The 24582-nt window shown below is 38.5% G+C and overlaps 1 protein-coding gene across 2 annotated transcripts in view; it reads right to left on the bottom strand.

Moving 5' to 3' along the window:
• Nucleotides 1-24582, bottom strand: part of GRM1 (glutamate metabotropic receptor 1) — a 433167-nt gene that overhangs the window by 110823 nt on the left and 297762 nt on the right. The gene's annotated exons all lie outside the window — the stretch shown is intronic.

The raw sequence follows: 24582 nt of genomic DNA, 5'->3' as shown, positions 1-24582 counted from the left end.
TAGAAGTGACCAGATGCTTTTTTTCCTAATGCTATTTCAAATTAGCAACACTAAGAGAAAACAGTCTAGCTCCATAAAATAAAAATAATCTTCCTGCTTACTAAATAAGAGTTCACTGACACTTCATCCATAGGTTCAAATCTTTAAAGTTTGTTCACTACACTCACATCCCCCATGAGATGTTCCTCCAGTTTAACTCAAGTGTACATATGAGCCAGATCAAACCTCATGTGAGTGGCTATAATCCCTTCCCAAGAACGGGTCAAAGAAAAAAATGCATTAGATAGACTTAAACAGGCAAAGAACAGCTTATCAAAGACTATCTCAATAGGTCAAAAATACTGAACTCAATTCTACTGAAACACAACCTGGAAGTGTTTTTAAGGGTGAGTATGAGACTTCCCTGGTGGCTCAGTGGTCAAGAATCTGCTTTCAATATAGGAGACACAATAGACATGGGTTAGAACCCTGAGTTGGGATGATCCCCTGAGAAGGAAATGACAATCCACTCCAGTATTCTTGCCTGGAAAATTCCATGAACAGACGAGTCTGGTTGGCTAGAGTCCATGGGGTCACAAAGAGTTGAACATGACTGAGTGCACACACACACACACACACACACACACACACAAGAGCTAGAGAGGAAGTGTTGGAGCACCCTTAATAACTGGAAAAGGTCAGTTTTCATTTCAATCCCAAAAGGCAATGCCAAAGAATGTTGAAACTATTGTACAATTGCACTCATTTCACATGCTAGTGAGGTAATGTTCAAAATCCTTCAACTTAACCTTCAACAGTATGTGAACTAAAAACCTCCAGATATACAAGCTGGATTTGGAAAAGGCAGAGGGACCAGAGGTCAAATTGCCAACATCTGTTGGATCATCGAGAAAGGAATAGAATTCCAGAAAAACATCTACTTCTGCTTCATTGACTATGCTAAAGCCTTTGACTATGTGGATCACAACAAACTGTGGAAAATTCTCAGAGATGGGAATACCAGACCACCTGCCCTGTCTCCTGTATGCAGGTCAAGAAACAACAGTTAAAACTGGACATAGAACAATAGTTTGGTTCCATATTGGGAAAGGAGTTCATCAAGGTTGTATATAGTCACCCTGCTTAACTTCTATGCACAGTACAACATGCGAAATGCACATGGATGAAGCACAAGCTGGAATCAAGATTGCTGGGAGAAATACCAATAACCTCAGATATGCAGATGACACCACCCTTATGGCAGAAAGTGAAGAAGAACTAAAGAGCCTCTTGATGAAAGTGAAAGAGAAGAGTGAAAAAGTTGGCTTAAAAGTCAACACTCAAAAAATGAAGATCATGGCATCTGGTCCCATCATTTCATGGCAAATAGATGGGGAAACTGGAAACAGTGACAGATATTTTCTTGGGCTCCAAAATCACTGTGGACAGTGACTGCAGCCATGAAATTAAAAGATGCTTGCTCCTTGGAAGCAAAGCTATGACAAACCTGACAGCGTATTAAAAAGCAGAGACATTATTTTGCCAACAAATTTCATCTAGTCAAAGCTATGGTTTTTCCAGTAGTCATGTATGGATGTGAGAGCTGTGCTATAAAGAAGGCTGAAAGCCCAAGAATTGATGCTTTTGAACTGTGGTATTGGAGAAGACTCTTGAGAGTCCCTTGGACTGCAAAGAGATCAAACCAGTCAATCCTAAAGGATATCAACCCTAAGTATTCATTCGAAGGACTGATGCTGAAGCTGAAGTGCCAATGCTTTGGCCACCTGATGCGAAGAGCTGACTCACCAGAAAAGACCCTGATTCTGGGAAAGATAGAAGTCAAAAGGAGAAGGGGATGACAAAGGATGAGATGGTTGAATGGTATCATGAGTTGAGCAAACTCTGGGAGATGGTGAAGGACAGGGAAGCCTGGTGTGCTGCAGTCCATGGGATTGTAGAGTCAGACACAACTGTGCAACTGAACAACGAAAACAACATCACTCTTAATGATCACATTTCAAAGGGACGGATCCTAGGTCACTGAGAAAAAATTTCTCTGTTGTAAAACTAGCCAGAGGTTGGGATAAATTTTACATTTCAATGGGACAGAAAAAGAATTGACACTGGAATGGATGGATCCTAGGCCACTGAGAAAAAATTTCTCTCTTGTAAAACTAGCCAGAAGTTGGGATAAACTTTACATTTCAACGGGACAGAAAAAGAATTGACACTGGCATGATTTTGAAAGTAAAATCTCTGAGAAAAGGGAACTTAAGGGGCTCAAAGTCAGGAAGAAATCTGTCTAAAGTCTTTGAAGAACATTAAGAGTGTCTTGGTCAAGGAGTGGGTATATTCCTCTACTTGTTGAGTAGTGCCCTGCAGTTTCTGGAACACAAACATTTTGTCTCTGCAGAGAAAGTTTTGGGTCAAACACATATGACAGACTGTAGCTCACTCCTCTCCTTATTACCTGAGGTATCCTCCACTTAGCTAAGCTAATTGGTGTAATTTCATTCCAGAATCTTACCAGTGAGCCACATAGGAGCTGCATTTTCAGCAGATTGAGGGTTGTAGAAGGTATAGTTGACTTAACACGATTCAGAACTAAAGGAATTTTGAAGTAAGATATAGTCTTGCTAGCCCAGAAAATATCTATATGCATCTCATAAATCCACTAAAATACAAACTGCGGTATTTTGCATGGATCTTTCTTTTCTCTTTCTCCCCTTTCTCCCTTCCTCCCTCCTTCGCTCCTTTCTTTCGTTCCACATTTACTTAGCACCCTCTGTAAACCAGATGCTCTGCTGTGCTCTGGATTCAGTTGAGAGTGAGAAATGCTATTCTTTTCCTCCCTGGTGTTACAGACTTGGGGAAAACAGACGTTAAACAAGACTTGTAAATACTATGGCAGTAAAGAAGGAGAAGTGACCAGTAATTGGAGAAGGAGAGGCTTCAGGGCCAATTAGTCTGGTGTGTATGTGAGTGTGGGTGAAGAGATGATTAGGGACAGCTTTCCTGAGAAAGTAATGTCTGAGCTGAGACCTAAAGGATGAGTAGGCATTAGTCAGGTCCAGACGGGAAGAAGGTTCTGTAAAGAAAGTTTCTGAAAGATTATCCAGCACACAGGAAAGAACAAGACTCATTCAAAGAATTTAGGGTCCGTTCATTGGAGCATAGAGAGACATTAGCAAGAGATGAGGATGTGAGCAAAATTCCATCCTAGGAATTGTTAGGCTGAGGATTACAGTACGTCCTCAAGGTATTATAAAACTATTATTTAATGAGGTCATTTAGCTCTGCCCCTGGTGGTAAATGACCTGAGTATTTTGGGGAACAAATCCTCAGAAAATGATCGCCAATCAAATAGACTAAAAGAGAAAAAAAGGCCCACTCTTTTATCTTTCCATATCCTCTAGTTAGAAAGGTTTGAATTAGTTAAATTATTTAGAGTTATTCACGTTTATATCATAACTACACCTATAGCAGTTTTAAGATGAGAGCTATTGTTCATGTCATACTGAAAAGGAGGGTAAAAGTAAAACCAGTTTAGGCTTTCAAGAAATCCTGCCTATGAGTGTGTATTTAAAATCAAGATGACTTATTACTTGAAGGAAATAATTACTTTTTTTTTTTTTTTGATGTTAAGCTTAGGGATGAAGTCTGTTACTCCTAAGTTTTAATATTATGTGAAATGTTTATGTGTGCTTATAATACATACTAGAAACCCACAATTTTTAAAAGTATGAAACGAAATGAGTCTTCTCTAACGTTTACTTGCATTATTTAAAAGAAATCCTTAAGTTTGTAAAAGCACATATCACGTGTTGATGCTGGAAGCAGAGAAAGTGTGACCTCCTGACCTTTTATACACCAATACAGAGAAGGACTTCATAATAGGAAACCTTTGTATATGAATACAGACAACCTGAAGTTGGGGAAACTTCAAGGGGTTTAGTGGGGAAATCCCTACATCCCCTTTGCCATTGGACAAAGCCCTTTCCCGCTCCCTGTAGATAACCCTCTTCTAGAAATTAGAATTGGCGTTAGATCCAAGAGGTCATAAAATCCAGGCAACCAAAACATGACAGAGAAAATATTCAAACCAAGATTAGTTGGTGAATATCCTTTGAGGTGTTAATTGCTAAAGTTTTGTATGAGGTCTTAAATCTATCACAGGTGAGATGTAAGGGAATACTAACAAAAAGTCACAGAACATCCTTAAAACAACTCCTTGTTTGTACGTATTTTAAATATTTCTTGTGTATACTACTTGTTAAATACATTTACAGAGACTTTTGAAAATTGTTTGTTGTTTAGGTGTAGTATTGGGATTTTTGATGGGGATATTGTTTTGGTGAATTCTCCGTGAAGCACACTTGAAAGCAGCAAGCCAGCAGCTCTCCTGATGACTATTATAGATTTTTCTTTCCTTGTTGATGATGCTGGTAGGGTGGTGGTAGTGGTGGTGGTGGTAAGGTAGTAAGGTGGTGGTAGGGTGGTGGTGGTAGCGGTGGTAGGGTGGTGGTAGGGTGGTTGTAGGGTGATGGTGGTTGGGTGGTGGTGGTGGTGGCAATGGTAGGGTGATGGTGGTAGTAAGGTGGTGGTGGTAGGGTGGTTGTAGGGTGGTGGTAGGATGATGGTGGTAGGGTGGTGATGATGGTAGTGGTAGGGTGATGGTGGTAGGGTGGTGGTGATGGTAGTGGTAGGGTGGTTGTAGGGTAATGGTGGTAGGGTGGTAGTGGTGGTGGTGGTAGTAATAGGGTGATGGTGGCAGTAGGGTGGTAAGGTGGTAGGGTGATGTTGGTAGGGTGGTGGTGGTAGTGGTAGAAGGGTGGTTGTAGGGTGATGGTGGTTGGGTGGTGGTGGTGGTGGTGGTAGGGTGATGGTGGTAGTAAGGTGGTGGTTGTAGGGTGATGGTGGTAGGGTGGTGGTGGTAGGGTAGTAAGGTGGTGGTAGGGTGGTGGTGGTGGTGATAGTAGGGTGATGGTGGTAGTAAGGTGGTGGTGGTAGGGTAGTGGTGGTGATGCTGTAGATAGTGCTTGGCCACAGATGTCCTGTGGGCATCTGCTCAACCTCAGGTGTCTGGAGTGAATCCTGCTGTGCTGGGTGCTGATCATCCTCAGGCAGTGCTGAACTCTTATGAGGCACATTAACAGCCTCTAGTAGCTTCTACTGCTCCGTTTCCCAGTTTTGACTTCATTTTCTATCTGGGGTTTAGAAATGGAACTGTGGATGAACAGGGTGAACATTTAACAGGAAGCTACATGTCTTAATTTTTCCTCACAAATATATGAGACTCCTTATTTCCCACCCCCTCAACATTTTTAAACAGCAATCCTTTCACAAGGTTGTTTTTCTCTTCTCACAAAAGCATTGTTCTAGTCCTGCAAAATTTCACAGTCCAAACTTATAATAAGATTCCTTCTACTTGATAAATTCTGATTTTAATAAGAGAATATTATTTTTGATTTGACCTATTTCAACTTGAAAGGAGCTGTAGAATTGTTACTTTTGTATTATATCAGTTAAAAATAATTTAATAAGCAAACTGATAGTAAAAAAAATGCAATAGTATTCATTTTAAAAGCCATACAAAAACATTTTAGAAACTCCTATTTACATTCAATTAAAATAATTACACTCTTGAGAGTAAAGCAACTTGATTTGTGTAATGAATTCAAGTGATTGTGTGTACCCGATAATAAAACTATAATTCTTTAAAAATAATCCAAAGATTATCATATAACCAGGGAAAGAAGAAAAGCATAATAAAAATAATATTTTCAAAAACACATGTAGACAAGCACAACATTCCATAAATTACAATCAGTTCAGTTCAGTTTCAGTTCAGTCGCTCAGTCGTGTCTGACTCTTTGTGACCCCATGAATCACAGCCCGCCAGGCCTCCCTGTCCGTCACCAACTCCTGGAGTTCACTCAAACTCATGTCCATCGAGTCGGTGATGCCATCCAACCATCTCATTCTCTGTCGTCCCCTTCTCCTTCTGCTCCCAATCCCTATTGGAGTCTTTTCCCGTGAGTCAATTCATCGCATGAGGTGGCCAAAGTATTGGAGTTTCAGCTTTAGCATCAGTCCTTCCAATGCTTAACTTATTTACAAAGGTTGAAGAAATGTAGGGTAATGTAATTTAAGTCTGCTGCTACTGCTAAGTCACTTCAGTCGTGTCCGACTCTGTGTAACCCCATAGACGGAAGCCCACCAGGCTCCCCCGTCCCTGGGATTCTCCAGGCAAGAACACTGGAGTGGGTTGCCATTTCCTTCTCCAATGTGTGAAAGTGAAAAGTGAAAGTGAAGTTGCTCAGTCGTGTCCAACACTTAGCGACCCCAAGGACTACAGCCAACCAGGCTCCTCCATCCGTGGGATTTTCTAGGCAATAGTACTGGAGTGGCTTGCCACTGCCTTCTCCGAATTTAAGTCAAGTGATGTCAATTATGAGAAATATTTTGGAGGTAATGACAGCATTTTCAATAGTAACTGTGACTGGCTTTATTCATTCATCATTCATTCACTAAGAGTCTTGCATGAGTTCAGCATTTTGCTGACTGCTGCAGATAACATTGCTCAAAAGTAGAGGCAAGGCCCTTGCCATCAAGGTAATTACAGGGGTGGGGAGTCTGGCCTCTAAATACACAATAGCCATAGAACTGCAATCACTGAAAGAAAAAGAAAATAGGCTGCAGAAGCACAGAGAAGGAGCAAAGGGGTTTTGCCAAGGGAGATTTTACCCAAGGGGAAAAAACATCTAGGATGAGACCTAAAGGATGAGTTGAAGTTGCACAGGTAAAAGGGAAGACTGGAAGAGGGACCAGCTAAAGAGGCTACAAAACTGTCAAACAACAGTGAGGCTTTCAGTTTAGAGTGTAAAAGGTAGGGAAAAACAGGACAAGCAAGGATGAAATCTAGAAGAACTCTAACATCTTTGTTAAGGGTTTTGGATTTCATTTAGGATGATGTGAAACTACTCAGATTTTCAGTAGGAAATTGGCATGATTAGATTCATTTTAGAAAGGTTGTTCTAGAAAGTACTAGAGTTGAAGTACCAACACAAGTTGGTTCTTGTGAAGATCCTTTGGTTCTAGAATTCCCAGACAAAAACTGTAGAAACAAACAGAGACATGTACATACACATGTACACACAGCCTGATTACATTGCATTACAAAGCAGAGACACTACTTTGCCAACAAAGTTTCATCTAGTCAAAGCTTTGGTTTTTCCAGTAGTCATGTATGGATGTGAGAGTTGGACTGTAACGAAAGCTGAGTGCCGAAGAACTGATGCTTTTCAACTGTGGTGTTGGAGAAGACTCGAGAGTCCCTTGGACGGCAAGGCGATCCAACCAGTGATCCTAAAGGAAATCAGTCCTGAATATTCATTGGAAGGACTGATGCTGAAACTCCAATTCTTTGGCCACCTGATGTGAAGAACTGACTCATCTGAAAATACCCTGATGCTGGGAAAGATTGAAGGCAGGAGGAGAAGGGGACAATAGAGGATGAGATGGTTGCATGGCATCACCGACTCAATGGACATGAATTTGAATAAGCTCTGGGAGTTGATGATGGACAGGGAAGCCTTGCGTGCTGCAGTTCATGGGGTCTAAAGAGTCAGACAGGACTGAGTGACTGAACTGAACTGAACTGATGAACGCTTAGTTGACAGGGCTGATGAATTGAGAACTGGGGTAGGGACCACAATTAGTTTATATTTAGTTTTAAAATTAGTTATTGCCATGAATAAAGAACTGACAAAAATGTAGGTATCTTTATTTAATTGTCTAGGACAGGCATTTAGAGATCACTCAGCCTGCACTATTGCCTAGAAAATCCCATGGATGGAGGAGCCTGGTAGGCTGCAGTCTGTGGGGTCACTGAGGGTCGGACACGACTGAGAGACTTCGCTTTCACTTTTCACTTTCACATATTGGAGAAGGAAATGGCAACCCACTCCATTGTTCTTGCCTGGAGAATCCCAGGGACGGGGGAGCCTGGTGGGCTTCCGTCTATGGGGTCACACAGAGTCGGACACGACTGAAGTGACTTAGCAGCAGCAGCAGCAGCAGCCTGCTGAAAAGCAAAAGAGAATTAGGGGATAGTGTCACTTTTTACTGTTCTGTTCTAGATGGAATTAGAATTCAAACAGAAGCCTTATTTCTAAAGTTATGATGTTTCGGTAGAAAAAGAAGGTGAGGGGAGAAAAATGGAAGATATAGAAAGACAAAAGAGGAAGAATGAAAAGAGTTAATTCTCAAGCAGCTGAAGCTGATTAAGGTCAGATCAGGTATCCTTATTTTCTCATCTTCTCTTCACTCCAAGACCCTAACCCACCTCTGTCATCCTGAGCCTGGAATTATCTGCCACCTGGAGACTTGCGGTTATCTTCCTCTCCTAGCAAAAATGTAGGGCAAAGATGTCTACTGGTAAACATTGCTTTGCACACAGCCTTACAAATGTGGAGGCAACTTCTTAAACCTTCTGAAGGCCATGTCTCATGTATTAATGACAATTTCAAGCCAGTGTGAAAGAAAGGTGGGCCTGTGGGGCACGACTTGTGGACAAATAGGTCTTTTTTTCTTCCTTAAAAATTCTACTACCAAGTAGCATCACAGTTTATCTCTCATTCAACTAATATGAAAACAGAATGTGAGAATAGGGACTGGTTAGTTAAACTGTCTAAGCCTCTGTTGCTGCTGCTGCTGCTGCTGCTAAGTCACTTCAGTCGTGTCCGACTCTGTGTGACCCCATAGATGGAAGCCCACCAGGCTCCCCCGTCCCTGGGATTCTCCAGGCAAGAACACTGGAGTGGGTTGCCATTTCCTTCTCCTCTGTTACTCCACCTTTAAAATGGGGATGAAAATGATGTCACCCCATTAAGAGCTGTGTGAGAGTTAAACTAGATAATCCATATAAAACACTTATCACAATATATAGGTCATGATGAAGTCTTACTAGATATAGCAGTTCTTTATCATCAGTCGCATGATGTAACCAATGTACTGAACAGTATCAATGTGTGGGAGACTTTCCTACAAAAGTGCTGCTCACAGTGTGATCCAGATATTGGTGCCAGTTCATGAGCTATTTGTTACCAGTTGATGAGGAGATACTGAGAGTAAGCATTTAGAAAAACCTACAGCAGTTAGACATTGTTGCAAGATCTAAGAACCTGATGGGCGGACTCATGTCTTTGAATAGGGTTTAACCACTTCCTTTTCCAATTCATATGGTGAATTGCCTGTGACTCAAGCCTATGCACAGCCATATGCAGTAGAACTCAGTTACAGTGTGTGACCTTTTGAAGTTACTTTGCCAAATGTAACCCCAAATAATATAAAATCTGAGAATAAATACTTATTTTTATCAGTTTGTTTTTACAATCAGATTAAATTTTAATTGACTGTTTTATGACTTATCATATAAGATGACTTTCTATATCAGAGAAATAAAATTTTCATTATTTACTTTAATTCCAGCTGTAGGTGGTCTCACAAGCTCCACCAGAATTTTTTCTTACACTAAAAGACACAGTTTGCTGAGTGTGGCAATGGTATTTGAATGTGGACAATTTGGACAATTTCAATTTCATAGAAACAGGGCAAAAATAGTTCCAATGAAACTTACCTGAAAATATGTAGGCTTATATGTTGAATTTATCCCTAATTGATGAAATGCTGAAACCATAATGTATTATTTGGGAGGATATTTTAGCTAATGAATTTGTGAAATCATCAAAATAGCTGTTTGCAGTACCTACTCCCCCATGACCCCCTCCCCAGCACCCTTTTCTACAGTTTTGCTTTCCTCTGATTCAGTTTTCCACAGTCAAACATGGTCTGAAAATATTGAATGAAAAATTCAAAAAATAAACAATTTATAAGTTTTAAATTGCATGCTGTTCTGAGTATCGTGGCTTCTCAGGCTAGTGCTAAAGAATCATCCTGCCAAGTGTAGGAGATGAAAGAGATGCAGTTTTGATCCCTGGGTCCAGACGATCCTCTGGAGGAGGAAGTGGCAACCTACTCCAGTATTCTTGCCTGGGAAATCCCATGGACAGAGGAGCCTGGTGGGCTACAGTCCATGGGGTCACAAAGAGACATGGCTGAACACCTGAGTAGAGTGATGAACTCTCTGGAGGTCCTGCTCCATTGAGCCCCTTTTTCCAGGATATCCTACCTGTTAGTCACTTAGTAGCCACCTTGCCTCAGCTATTAGATTGACTACTGAGATAGTACTTGTGTTCAAGTGACCCTTATTTTACTTATTAATAATAATGGCCTCAAAGTCCAAGAGTCGTGATATTGGCAATTGAGATATACCAAAGAGAAGGCATAAAATGCTTCCTTTAAGTGAAAAGGTGAAAGTTCTCAACTTAATAAGGAAAGAAAAAAATTGTATGGTGAAGTTGCTAAGATCTAAAGTAAGAACATATCTTCTTTCCATGAAATTGTGAAGAAGGAAAAAGAAACTTGTGCTAGTTTAGCTACCATAACTCAAATTCAAAATCTGATAAAAGCATATGTTCAATATTCCATATATAAATATTAGTGTTTCATGGGTTTTATATGAAATGACATTTGCAATTGCTAAAAATTAAATGTGTATATAGTTGATAAGACATTAGTGAATGACTGCATTTGCTTAGAAATGTTCAATGACTCTGGTAAAGAAGGTAATTCAAGGTCTACTTTCTGATACCATTATAGCTTGATGATTTCCCAAACTGCCTAATGATGTGGAAAACTAACTCTCTGAATAAATAAAACTGGCAAAGCATTTTTTCACTGTAAGTTGATGAATGTGCAAATATTGTTTTTTGTGGCAGTTCTTTTAGTATATGTGTGGTTTGAAAATGAAAAAAATTAGAAGAAAGAAATCTCTGCTCTGATTTAAATTCTCTTTCAGCTTTATGGCTGAGAAGTACAAGTAGCTCTAAATTTTATAAAATTATGAAGAATTGTTTTATCCACAAATGTGGTTGACAGTTTATGCTTTATACAAAGGTATGTTCTGATGCTGCAACTGTCAGCATCAGGAAAACATTTGGAAGTGCTTACCTAAGTTATGTCCCTTGTGAGAGAATGCAAATCAGTGCAATGCTTCCCTCATTGAGAAACTCTTGATTGAAAAAAAAAAGTCAGCTGAAATAAACAACGCTAGTGACATAGCATAAATTTTGTTATGTAAGACCCTATATTGACTTCTCAGAACTGTTACCATTTCTTCTCTGAAAACTGTCTTCATAGACTAAAATTATCAACAATGGTGATACATACCTCAAGTGAACCAGTAAATACTACAAATTGGAGATTCTTTATTTTTTTCCCTACCCAGACAGTTATGATAATATGGAATCTGACCATAAACAGCTATTTTTGGTATTGAAGAAAGAAATTGTGTCAGGAGTGTCTAAACTGCAAAATAAACACTTTGTTTCCTCAGGATAAGAAATAAGGTTTGTTCTGACATTTAAACATATTAATATGAAAATCTGACTTGCTGTATTGACTGATACTTTGGATATACTTAATAACCTTTATATCTCTATGAAAACCAATAATTCAATTATTTTTCCAAAGGAAAGCTAAGATTAAAGAGCAAAATTAAAAGTTAGAAACTGTAAAGAACAGGTTTTTTTGTAGATTGCTATGTTAGCTGCTCAGCCATGTCTGACTCTTTGCAATCCCATGGACTGTAGCCTGCCAGGCTCCTCTGTCCATGGAATTCTCCCAGGTAAGAATACTAGAGTGGGTTTCCATTTCCTTCTCCAGGGGATTTTTCTGACTCAGGGATCGAACTTGGGTCTTCTGCATTGTATCACAGTTTTAACTTTAAAATAATGGTCAGTGAGTAAAAAATGATCTTGATATTATCATCTGCAAAGTGTTATCAGCAAACACTATGAATCTGATTGCTTTATTCTCCTTGGACTACCTAATAAAATACCATAGCTGGAGACTGGTGGTTTAAACAACAGAAATTAATTTTCTCACAGTTCTGGAGAATAGAAGTCCAAGATCAATGTTCCAACGGATTCAGTTTTGTTGAGAGCCCTCTTCCTGGCTTGCTGACTGTATAATCACATGGACTTTCCTTGGCATAAACAGAGACATAGTGAGAGGGAACAAGTTCTCCCAGTGCTTTTTCTAACAAGGACACTAATCCTATTGGATTAGGGCTCCACTCTTATGACCTTATTTAACCTGATTTAAACCCCTAAAGGCCCTATCTCCAAATACAGTCACATCAGAGGTTAGGGCTCCAAGAGATGAATTTGCAGATATTTAATTAGTCCATACTAAATGGAATAATACTAAAGTTATCATTCATTTAAAAATCTTCATGTAAGAAATTAATGTATGCAGAATTCACATATTTCAACAAAAGATAATTTAAATTGAACCAAAAAAATATGGAATAAATTATTGGAACTGGCTACTGATAAAGGATTAAGAATGACCTTTGAAAATACATCATCACTCACTTTACTTGATTCCAAAATTTAAAATAAATATCCAAAACTTGCTGAAATTCCTATAAAATCTCTTCTTCATCAATAGACTTTTGTGAGGCTGGTTATTCTACAAGGAATTTTATGAAAATAAAATAAAGAAGCAGTTTATACATGCATAATCCTATGGAAGCATCTTTGTTTTTCCAACTGAGATTAAATAATTTAATAAACTCATCTACCATTAAAAATTTTAAATATCAATATGCATGGGTTTTGTTCAAAGTGTGCATATAAGCATTTAACATATGGAGTCTCTGCTTACAACTTCTTGTTTATTTATAATTATAGAATATTAAAAGTTACAAATATAATAATAATTTTCTCTACTAGTCATCTAGGCACACACTTTCAATGAATAACATATATATATATATATTGTAATTCTTTCTTTTCTCCTTTATTATATTTACTGACATGAGTTTTTATGCCTGTTGAATCTAATAATATTACTTTGGGCTTGTATTTGCATGTTTTTATGCTGTATTTCATTTCTTAGCAATTTATCTTTTTTATATTTTATCAAAATACAATCCATACTAGATTGGGGCTTAAAAAAAAGGAAGAGAATTTGAGAAGCACTGTCTAGAAGATCTCTCTATCCTTTACGCTTTGGAAATTGTTAAGATAAAGACTTTGCTAATTCAACAGTTCCAAAAAAGGACACCTCAGAAACTCCATCTCAATGCTGATGACTATCAGCAGAGTCTTTTCATTTTGTTGGGAAGCTTGTAAAATTCCACAGAATGAAATGACAATACTGTGCTCCCTATTTTAAATCCCTGGCAGTGTTATTGCTGCTGAATCTTTCTTTTTCTGGCTCCATTGCTGTCTGAGTGAGAGGCTTCAGTTTCCCAGATAATTGTTAAGAACCAACTGAAGGGAGGAAAGAGATTTAGAAAAAGAGTGCAATAAGGAGGCAGACTGATTCTGATTAGAGCATAAACCGGATTCTGGCACTCCTCTGCTTACAGCAAACTAGTGCCTTTTCATCTTACCCCAAACCTTTTAATGAGTACCTTAGAAAACCCTGCTTATTCTGAGCCCTGTTAAACTTTCTCATTTCCACAAGTCTACCTTTTATTCTACTCTAGCCACCCTGGCCATATTGCTGTTATTGAATGAGCCAGAGATATTCCCTGGCCTTAGGATCTTTGCACCAGCCTTTTTTCTGCCTGGAATTCTGATAACTTGAATATTTGCATCCCTTTCTCTTTCACTTTCTTCAAGTCTACTCATATATCACATTCTCATAGAGGTCTTCCCCTATTTAAAGTGGGGCTCTTTCTCTCTACTCCTCTTTTCTATTCCCCTTTTCTTCTTAAAATATCACTATCTGACATACCATATAAATATATTTTCCATGTCCTTCCAGTAATATGGAAGCACCACATAGGCAGAGAGGTTTTTTATCTTTTTTGTTCACTTATATCAATATAATCCCAGAATTTAAACTAGTTCTTGGTTCATAGTAGTGCTCATTATACATTTGCTAAATGAATTAATGGATAAAAGACTCTGTGAACTAATTTATATTCAAGAAACCATAGAAAATGCTATGATCAGTGGTTGCTAGAGGTTACTCATATCAGCTGGCAAGAACCCATTGTCAACATCTTTCCAAAATCTGCAGTAAATGACTTCATGTCAGTAGGTTGAAATTGGCCATAATGAAAGTAATTACTTCATGCATATATCAGTTTCCATAAGAAAGTGCCATAAACAAAGTGGCTTAAAACAACAGAAACATATTTTCTCAGAGTTCTGGAAGCTAGAAGTCTGAAATCATGGTCCCCTGTAGCCATGCTTCTTCTGAAACTCTAGGTAGAATCCTTTCTCGTTTCTTCTGAGTTTCTGGCAGTCACCATCAATCGGTGGCATGCCTTAGCTTGCAGCTGCAGCATTCCAATCCCCGCCTCTGCTGTTCCCCTATGTGTGTCTGTGCTTCTGTGTCTCTTCTCCACTTATAAAGTCATCAGTTATATTGTATTAAAGGCTACCCTCAGATTCAGTTCAGTCACTCAGTTCTGTCTGACTCTTTGTGACCCCATGAACTGCAACACACCACGCCTCCCTGTCCATCACCAACTCCCGGAGTCCACCCAAACCCATGTCCATTGAGTTGGTGATGCCATCCAACCATTTCATCCTCTGTCGTCCCCTCCTCCTCCTAGTCCAATATAAATTCACCATCACTACACACTTGCAACAACTCTATTCCTAAATAAGGATACATTCTGAGGTATTAGGTATTAGTATTCAATCTATTCAACAAATCTTTGAACAAGGCACAATTTAACCCATAACAATAGGCAACCACTACAAATCAAGACTTTATTGTTTTACTTTGTTTCATTTTTTTTAAGAGAAGAAAGTGGAAATGTTAGTCACTTAGTCGTGTCAGACTCTGCGAACCCACACACTGTAGCCTATCAGGCTCCTCTGTTCATGGAATTCTCCAAGTAAGAATACTGGAGTGGGTTGTCATCCAGGATCTTCCCAACCCAGGATTGAACCCACGTTTCCTGCACTGTAGGCAGATTCTTAACCATCTGAGCCAACAGGGAAGTCAGTTGTTAATCTACCAGCCACCTACTACATTATGTGTGACATTTTCTCTGAAATTCAGGATTATTAGTGAACTTCTGACCTGTTAGATGAGCTAAAGTTTATTTAAATGATTATTGTTTAGTTCTAAAATATCCATAATTGAAATTAAATGCTATTATTTTTTAAATAAAAATTATTTTTTATGAAAGTTATTGTTACATGGTTTATATATTTGAATCACTTTACTTTGTCTTTCTCAAGAATAGATAATCACATGCTAAGATGCATCAAAAAAGTATAAAACATCCCCAGGACAGACCAAAATACTTTTAATAAATACTATCAATTTTGAAACAGATTTATGGTTTATATTTGCAATTATTTGAATTTGAGCAGTGTATTTGCAGCTTTTACACTATAATCAGACGTGTATCTGTGAATGCTTTAGGTCCCTCAGCTTCAAGTTCTTAATGATACAGCAGTAATAAGTTATGTCTATAATTTAGTAAATCATTCTAATAATACAAGAAAATTAAAACAAAGATAGTATATATTTACAGAGTACTTTCAATTTTACATTCCATGTACAGTAATTCATTTAGAGTACATTTTGATTCATTGAAAAATAAATTCAGATCTTTTGATAGCTGATTCAAATTGGTTGCATTATTTCATTTAATAAATATTTGCTGATATCCTACTTCGTGTCAAGCACTATCAGATCCTGAGAGCACATTAATTAATAAAACCAGAAATGTTCTTATTCTTCAAATTAAATTTAAATTTAAATTCATACGTGGGGCTCCTACTTCTGGCCACACTAGAGTAACAAGTAGCAAATCTACTCATGTCTGAAAAAACCAAAACATTGGACCAAATATATAAAACAATGGCTCTCAAGACATTTTACATTGGATTATGAAGGACAGTGGTCTCTGGAAAGTGAACACCAAATTAGATGAGCCCTACAATTATTTGGTCTTACTGTCTGGAGGTGTCCAATTCACAGAGGGAGATGGGGAGGGGGAAGGAACGGGCTCATGCACAGTCCTAATATCATGGATATCTAATATCATGGATATTAGAAAGGTGATGAAATTACCTTAGGGCAAAGAAACAACCAAAAGGATTTGAGGGAATAGTGCCTGGAGGTCACACAGATTTGGGAACAGTATTCTCAGTAGCTAGAATGGAACACATCATGGTTCACATGGAGTCGCCTAAAGTACTGAGAAAATCCTTGCCTCAGTAGTTAACAGAAAATTTGCTGTAGACCAAATGTTATTCTGGTCTCATTTACCAAAGCTTAGAAGCAAGGTCCAAAAAAGCCCCTCCCAACCCCCAGACTACTTCTACATGACTTCACCTCCTCCAAGAACTACAGAAAGAATATTTCTAGAAATAAGAAACATCCTGTAATCAATAAGACAGAATTTATAATATCTGTTATCCAATAAATATTACTAGGAATATAAAGTCATGTGTGGAGTGAGGGAGAAAAAAGATACTCAAATGGCAAAGAATAACAAAAAATTATCATGTGGTGATGCAGTTTTGGCAGAGAATTTTTGAAGAATCCTATGATATGAATGAAGAGGCTCTACCATTTTACTTTGGGTAGCCCAGAGAAAGCATTGGGTGGCCAAGGAAACATCTCTGAAGAGAAAACCCTTATGCTGAGATCTGAGCTGTGTGAAGACCAGAGGGAAGAAGTCTTTAGGTAGTTGGCACAAAGGTCCTTAGGTAGGAGCAAGCAGCTCTGGCTGAATGCCACCCACTTGCCACAGAAAATGTAGGCTCAAAATCTTTCCATTTATCAGATCAGAAGAGACATGAATAGATATTTTTTGTTCTTCAGCTCTCTACTATATACTTGCTATATAGGAGAAGAGGGAAGCAGAGGATGAGACGGTTGGATAGCATCACTGACTCAACAGACATGAACCTGAGCAAACTCTGGGAGACAGTGGAGGACAGGGAAGCCTGGTGTGCTGCAGTCCAAGGGATCTCAAAGAGTCAGACATGATTTAGCAACTGAACAGCAACAACATATATTTGCTACTCTGTAAGATATCATAAAGTTTTACATATTTTCCGTTTTCTTAAGTCTTCATTAGGAAATAAAGTTGATATGAAGGTGGTCTTATTTTGATTACCTAGGCTGACGAGTGACTCCTGAGATCAAAACTGGAGAAATCAGGGATTTCAAGCAAGTTGTAGCTGCTATTTGTACCTCATCTAGCACACTGTCTTTTTATGTAACTGTGAACCTAAAAATACACCACTGTTCAAACCACAGAGCTATCCCAAGTGCCTCCAGAAAAATCTTAAAATCATGTTCTGTGGCATCTCAATATGGCTCCAAAATCACTTTGTGTTACAGCAAGCTATTGGCAATAGGATTCCAGGTGACTAGGTCAGAACAGAGGCATTTGTAACTTCAATTCTGCAAGGTTTGAGTGGAATCTGGAACATTAGTTTCCTGCTTCACTGGAGTTAAGAGTAAGCTTATCCAACAGGTTCCCTCACTAAAATTTTCATTACTATTTATTTGTAGTGACCTCTGTTTCTAAAGTCATCCTGGGGTTGTGCGAAGTTGTCTGCTTAGAAACTATGGGCTGAAGCAAGAGCTATGCACATTTCTGTGGAGGAAAGAAAAAAGAAATATTCCCTGATGGAAGGTAATGGATTCTCTAATCACATCTGATGTAATATCACATGGGAAAGGGCACATGAGTATACAGGGAGGCAGAGAAATAGGTGTACTAAATAATAATGAGTGAGAGATTTATAAAGCGGAAGTAAAGAATGAATGAGTTATGAAGATCTTGGGTTACTCTCAGCAATTGCTTTTGGATAGGCGGTGTCTTGAGTTGCAGGGTCATGGGACGACTAGAATGGAATTCCCAGATGAAACACCTCAGGCAACAAGAATAATTTTCAGTGCTACAGGTAATATAACTTTGTGTCCTCAGTAAATATTTGTAGAAGGAAAGAAAGAACAAAAGAAGAGAGGGAGGAAGGGAGAAAGAAGGACTAAGAAATGAACATAGGAAATCCACATTGTTGGGAAAGTGAGCAGTACACATATAGAGGGCTGGTTTTCCAGTGTTTCTTTCATATAGTCTCAGCTGACAATCATGCTGTCAGGATCTCTTGCAGGTCTTTTTTAAAAATGGTCTATTTTTCTTACTTGAACAAAAGGTCAAAGCACACCAATTTGTGACTTTTCAGATGCAAGTCCAATGGTTTAGTAACTTCAGTAATGAATTCTTTTTACAGAACAGTGCAAAGTATCCTAATCTAAAGTTTCTCGATTCTACAATGTGAAGGAAAGAATGGAGCTTACCAAATTTGAATCAATAGCTATATGACTTGCTAATTCACCCTAGTTTTTTCAAACTATGACACTTTTTTATCATTAAAGTGGATTTTTAAAAATTTAATTGCTAAAACTCCATACAATGTGGTCAACTAATTTGATATGGATATTCGTCTTAAAATACAGAATAAAATGAAACCAAAATGCAAAAAGTAATTCTCAGACGCTAAAAATAATGAGAAGAATCAAAGCTGAATGATACACATGCGGTAATGAGCAGTCATAAGGATTTGGCCTCTGTAAATGAGGGAACTGAAAGTGGTTTCTAACATCCATTTGTGATGTGAACGATCGTTTCCTGAACCACGCAAGTCAGAGTTTGAAGCTGACACCCTAGCATGAAGCTGGGAGCTTAGCTTTGATGGGCTGCAAAATCCCACAGAGGGACTGAAAGTGTTGCACACCAGACAAAGGAGGCTTCAGATCAGTCCAGGGCCTATGATTGAAAACACACAGGGAAAAGTCACAATGCACATGCGTGATGTCTAAATTTACACAACCTGTATGGTACAGGAGCCACAAGCACAGAAATTATCATAAAAACTGCCTAAGATTATTTAAAACCCCTAGACACCAAATGGAATGCCATGGGAAGTCAATATTTAAAGATCCTTTCAAAATCTAGGGAACTCTGAATCCTCATCAAAAAAACAAACCTACCGAGATCAGCTCATAACACATATATACATACATACACACACACACACACACCCCAAAGAATACTAAATTTACATTAAATACACATTAAATTTCTTCTAAAACTACATTTAAAAACCTATCTTTATGCTATTAGAAATTCTAAAAGCATGATGACATAAAATGATTGAAAGCAAAAGAATCAAAGATCCTATTCTGAGGAAAATGGTAGAAACAAGATTGCGTGAATGCTAAGCTGTTTCACTTGTGTCCGACTCTTTGTGGCCCTGTGGACCATAGCCCAACAAGGTTCCTCTGTCCATGGGATTCTCCAGGCAAGAATACTGGAGTGGGTTGCCATGACCTCCTCCAGGGGATCTTCCTGACCCAGGGATGGAAAGTGTGTCTCTTACATCTCTTGCATTGGCAGGCAGATTCTTTACCACTAGTGCCACCTGGGAAGCCTAGAAACAGGATTCAATACTCTTTCAAAAAAATCAGCTCCTAAGAAATCTAACAGAAGGCAGAAAAGTGGGATCAAGGGAGAACATTGGAAAGGTAGGACAAATAGCAAGCATAAAACAAAGTGATGGCTCTAATTCCAAATACATCAGTGTTGTTGCTGTTCAGTCACATCCAACTCTCCGTGACCCCATGTACAGAGCACATCATGTACAGAGCATGCCAGGCTCCTCTGCCCTCCATCATCTCCCAGAGTTTGCTCAAATTCATGTCCATTGAGTTGGTGATGCTATGTAACCGCCTCATTCTCTACCATGCCCCTCTCCTTTTGCCTTCAATCTTTCCCAGCATCAGAGTCTTTTCCATTGGGTCAGCTCTTGGCATCAGGTGGCCAAAGTATTGGAGCTTCAACTTCAGCAACAGTCCTACCAATGAATACATTGTCAGACTACTTTTAACACTAGACACAACTACATTTGAGCCTCATTTCTTCTTTGGCCCAGCCACTTCATTCTTACTGGAGCTATTAGTAATTGCTCTCTCCTCTTCCCCAATAACATATTGGACACCTTCTGACCTGGGGGACTCTCTTCCAGGTTGTCATTTCCTCCTCCAGTGGACCACATTTTGTCAGAACTCTTCATGATGACCTACCCATGTTGGCTGGCCCTGCATGGCATGGCTCATAGCTCCATTGAGTTACACAAGCCCCTTCTTCATAACAAGGCTGTGATTCATGAAGGGGAAGCATATCAGTAACTACAACTAAATTCACATCATGTTAATTCTGGCCTCACAGAATGTTAGGACCTCATTCAATTTCAGAAGAGTTTTGAGAAGGATTTGGTGTTAATTCTTTTGTAAAGGATTGGTAGAATTCATAAGTTAAGCCATGCTGTCCCAGGCTTTTCTTTGTTGGGAAGTTTTGACTATTGATTTAACTTCTTTACTTACTATAGGTTTATTCAGATTTTATATTTCTTTTTGAGTCAATTCCGGTAGCTTGTATGTTTCTAAGAATTCTTTTCATTGCATCTTGGTTATCTGATTTATTAGAGATGGCTTAAGTTTTGAAAAGTAATCAGTGTAATGCACCATAATAACAGATATAGGAAGAAAATTCATGTTATTATCTAAATAGGTGTTGAAAAATTTATTGCATAAAGCTTAATATTTGTTCAAGATTTTAAATGCACACATAAACAGAAAGTGGAATTGAGAAAAATTACTTTTATTGATAAAAGCTATCAGGAAATTACACATAAAACCTTTTACAAATATATTCATAAAACCTGAATATATTTGTAAACTATGCAAAAGAATTTACTCACAGTTACACACTCAACTGAAGAGTATGCATATGTGCATTGTAAAAAAGGAACAAGAATGTTCTCAACAAAGTGTCTCTAAGAGTCAAGAACTATAATCATCCTAAATGTCCATCAAAAGTAAAGAAGATAAATGCTGTTATAGTTGTACAAGTGAATCCCACAGAGCAATGGGAATAAGCCAACTATTCTATGTGCAATAACACAGATGAATCTCATAAACATAACACTGAACAAAAGAACACAAAAGAGTAACTTCTATATAATTCAGATTATGTACAGTTCCAAATAATCAAAAATGATCTATGGTCTTAAAAGTCAGAATCACAGTTATATTTAGAAGTATGGTAGCAAATTGGAGAGGGTATAAGGGGACTTTATAGGTGCTGAGGACATTCAATTTCCTCAACTTGGCAATAATTAAAGGAGTGTTTCCACTTTGTAAAAATTTACTGAGCTGTGCACATCTCATATGTTCTTTTATATACTTGAAAAAATCATTAAACTTTAGAAATAAAACACAAAATCAACTCTTAAAATAATGATGGAAACTTTCCTAAATATCAGAAGAACTTCACATGCACTCCCACAGACACACACCCACACCAAAAAAATCAAAGCAAAGAAAACATCCAGTGAGAGGATTTAAAAAGTATAAAATGACAACATAATAGCATGGCAGAAATTGGACTAAGTATATTTGTCATTTCAATTAAAGGAATATTGACTTAACCCACTGATTATAATAAAAATAATATATTAAACTGAATTCCAAAGAAAGAATTAAAATTATGCTAAATCACACAGATTCACCTAGAATAATTTTTTAATTGAAAATAAAAAGATGTGCAACAGCATACCAAATAAGTGTAAACAAAGAAATGATGTAATATAATTTTAATATCAGAGAAAAAGTGATTTAAGGCAAAAATCTGATCTTAAATTCATCTGATTAGCAACTTTAATTCCATGTGAAATATTAATTACCCTTTGCCATGTGACATAATGCATTCACAGGTTCAAGAAATTTAAATATAGGTGTTATTAGGGGGCCATTATTCTGTCTAACACAGTCTGCCCTCTGGTACATATTAATAAAACTTCACATCAACCCACATGTAAAATCATCCACTCCATTCTAGCATCTCTAAAAGTCTCAGCCCATTAACAGCATCAACTTAAGTCCAAAACCTCATAAATCTCATCAGCTCAAAATTCCCAGTTCTGGTCATTTAAGTCATCTAAATCAGGTATGAATAGGAACTGATCCATTCTGGGGCAAAATTGCTCTGCATCTGTAAACCTATGAAATTAGAAAACAAGTTATCTGCTCCCAAAACACAACAGTGGGACACGCATGGAGTGCCAGTCATAAGCATTCCCATTTTTAATAAAGAGAGAGAAAGAAAATGGAAGGAAAAGCAAACTCAAAATCTAGCTGGTAAACCACACAGGTCTCAAGGCCTGAGATTAATCCTCTGTGGTTCAAGGTTCTCCCTTCTTGTCTTGAGGCTCTTTGCCCTCAGAGATATCCTTCCTTTTGTATGAAGTACAGCACTTGTTTGCAGCTGGAAAAATTGATCTGCCTATTTCCGACCTGTTAAATTTTTTCAGCTTGACAGTTTTCTTTCACTTTTTACTTTCTTTGTCTCTTTTAGTCAAAAATGTCAGTATTTCATGTCGGATGAAAGTGAAAGTATTAATCACTCAGTCCTGTATGACTTTTTGCAACCTCATGGACTGTAACCTGCAAGGTTCCTCTGTCCATGGTATTCTCCAGGCAAGAATACTGGAGTGTGTTGCCATTCCCTTCTCCAGGGGATCTTCTTGAACCAGCGACTGAACCCGGGTCTCCTGCACCTGCATAAGATGCTTTACCGTCTGAGCTACTAGGACAAGCTCAACAATCTTGTGGATTTCTTGTGTATGTCAAGGAAATTTATCCCATTAGACATGAAGCTCTTTCACAGACCACTTCTAGAAACTCAGTTAAATCACCCAGATAAACCAGAATAATCTATCTCAAGATACTCAACTTAACAACATTTGCAAAGTTCCTTTAGACATGTTAAGTCATATACTCATAGGTTCCAGGGATAGGACAGGGACTTCATTTATTTTATTAATGTTTATTATTCTGCCCATCATAGAAAGCAAGTGAGAGGAGGTTACTATCCAGGTGGGTCTCAGAGCAAGAGTATGAATCATCTAGTCAGACAACTTGGGGGGACATACAAGTCAGAAGGAATGGATAGTATAGATAAATAAGTTACGCAAAGGAAAAACATGGCTGGGTAAGGTTCTAGGAGAGGTTATAAAGCCAAGAGGCCAAAATTATACTGTAAACATAGGCTGGGACAACATAATCAGAAGGGTAGCACACTATTCTAAGATGCTCACATTTCATGCCAGGTGCAGTGGGAGATTGAGGAGATTTTGAAGAACAAGAGCAACATAATAAAATCTATTTTAGAGATAGCGTACAATAAAATCTATTTTAGGTGGTAGTACCCCACGTCCAACAGGCGGTGGCTGCGTGGGCGCAAGAGGGCCGAGAGGAGCTACTCCACATTCAAGGTCAAGAGGGGCGGCCTTGAGGAGATACCCCTCGTCCAAGGTAAGGTACAGAGGCTGCACTTTGCTGGAGAGGGTGTGAAGAGATTTTCCACAACCAAGGTAAGAGAAACTCAAATAAGACAGTAGGTATTGCTAGGGGGCACCATAGGGAAGACAAACTGAAATCATAATCACAGGAAACTAGCCGATCTGATCACATGGACCACAGCCGAATGTGGTCCACTGGAGAAGGGAATGGCAAACCACTTCAGTATACTTGCCTTGAGAACCCCATGAACAGTAACAAAGGGCAAAATGATAGGATACTGAATGAGGAATTCCCCAGGTCGGTAGGTGCCCAGTATGCTACTGGAGCTCAGTGGAGAAATAACTATAGAAGGAATAAAGGGATGGAGCAAAAGCAAAACCAATACCAATTGTGGATGTGACCAGTGATAGAAGCAAGGTCCGGTGCTGTAAAGAGCAGTATTGCATAGGAACCTGGAATGTTAGGTCCATGAATCAAGGCAAATTGGAAGTGGTCAAACAGGAGATGGCAAGAGTGAATGTCGACATTCTAGGAATCAGTGAATTAAAATGGACTGGAATGGGTGAATTTAACTCGGATGACCATTATATCTACTACTGTGGGGAGGAATCCCTTAGAAGAAATGGAGTAGCCATCATGGTCAACAAAAGAGTCCGAAATGCAGTACTTGGATGCAATCTTAAAAATGACAGGATGATTTCTGTTCGTTTCCAAGGCAAACCATTCAATATTACAGTAATCCAGGCCTATGCCCCAACCAGTAATGCTGAAGAAGCCGAAGTTGAACGGTTCTATGAAGACCTACAAGACCTTTTAGAACTAACACCCAAAAAAGAGGTCCTTTTCATTATAGGGGACTGGAATGCAAAAGTAGGAAGTCAAGAAACACCTGGAGTAACAGGCAAATTTGGCCTTGGAGCACGGAATGAAGCAGGGCAAAGGCTAATAGAGTTTTGTCAAGAGAATGCACTGGTCATAGCAAACACCCTCTTCCAACAACACAAGAGAAGACTCTACACATGGACATCACCAGATGGTCAACACCGAAATCAGATTGATTATATTCTTTGCAACCAAAGATGGAGAAGCTGTATACAGTTAGCGAAAACAAGA

This window comes from Moschus berezovskii, chromosome 10, assembly GCF_049115385.1.
Source record: "Moschus berezovskii isolate FMDL1 chromosome 10, NW_MosBer_1.0, whole genome shotgun sequence".
Lineage (NCBI taxonomy): Eukaryota > Metazoa > Chordata > Mammalia > Artiodactyla > Moschidae > Moschus > Moschus berezovskii.
This window is presented reverse-complemented; position numbering and strand designations above follow the sequence as displayed.